Source organism: Heterodontus francisci, unplaced genomic scaffold (assembly GCF_036365525.1).
Source record: "Heterodontus francisci isolate sHetFra1 unplaced genomic scaffold, sHetFra1.hap1 HAP1_SCAFFOLD_2228, whole genome shotgun sequence".
NCBI lineage: Eukaryota > Metazoa > Chordata > Chondrichthyes > Heterodontiformes > Heterodontidae > Heterodontus > Heterodontus francisci.
This window is the reverse complement of record NW_027141113.1, coordinates 8,647-10,000: the sequence shown is the minus strand read 5'-3', so window position 1 is coordinate 10,000 and position 1,354 is coordinate 8,647.

Sequence of the window (1,354 nt, the reverse complement as noted above, 5' to 3'; positions counted from 1 at the left end):
TCTGGTTAACCATTTGCCCTTTCGGACTTAGTCTCTGGGCATTATTTTCGACTTTTTGGTTAATGATTTCATACTTTTTACTTACTTTTGCCCTTTTTGGTTAATGATTACTCTGCTTACTGGTTAACCATTTGCCCTTTCGGACTTAGTCTCTGGACATTATTTTCGAGTTTTTGGTTAATGATTTCACACTTTTAACATATTTTTGCGCTTTTTGGTTAATGATTACTCTGCTTACTGGTTAACCATTTGCCCTTTCGGACTTAGTCTCTGGACATTATTTTCGACTTTTTGGTTAATGATTTCACACTTTTTACTTACTTTTGCGATTTTTGGTTAATGATTTCACACTTTTAACATATTTTTGCGCTTTTTGGTTAATGATTACTCTGCTTACTGGTTAACCATTTGCCCTTTCGGACTTAGTCTCTGGAGATTATTTTCGACTTTTTGGTTAATGATTTCACACTTTTAACTTAATTTTGTGCTTTTTGGTTAATGATTTCACACTTTTTACTTACTTTTGCGATTTTTGGTTAATGATTACTCTGCTTACTGGTTAACCATTTGCCCTTTCGGACTTAGTCTCTGGACATTATTTTCGAGTTTTTGGTTAATGATTTCACACTTTTAACATATTTTTGCGCTTTTTGGTTAATGATTACTCTGCTTACTGGTTAACCATTTGCCCTTTCGGACTTAGTCTCTGGAGATTATTTTCGAGTTTTTGGTTAATGATTTCACACTTTTTACTTACTTTTGCGCTTTTTGGTTACTGATTTCACACTTTTTACATATTTTTGCGCTTTTTGGTTAATGATTACTCTGCTTACTGGTTAATTATTTGCCCTTTCGGACTTAGTCTCTGCACATTATTTTCGAGTTTTTGGTTAATGATTTCACACTTTTAACATATTTTTGCGCTTTTTGGTTAATGATTACTCTGCTTACTGGTTAACCATTTGCCCTTTCGGACTTAGTCTCTGGAGATTATTTTCGAGTTTTTGGTTAATGATTTCACACTTTTTACTTACTTTTGCGCTTTTTGGTTACTGATTTCACACTTTTTACATATTTTTGCGCTTTTTGGTTAATGATTACTCTGCTTACTGGTTAATTATTTGCCCTTTCGGACTTAGTCTCTGCACATTATTTTCGAGTTTTTGGTTAATGATTTCACACTTTTAACATATTTTTGCGCTTTTTGGTTAATGATTACTCTGCTTACTGGTTAACCATTTGCCCTTTCGGACTTAGTCTCTGGAGATTATTTTCGACTTTTTGGTTAATGATTTCACACTTTTAACTTAATTTTGTGCTTTTTGGTTAATGATTTCACACTTTTTACTTACTT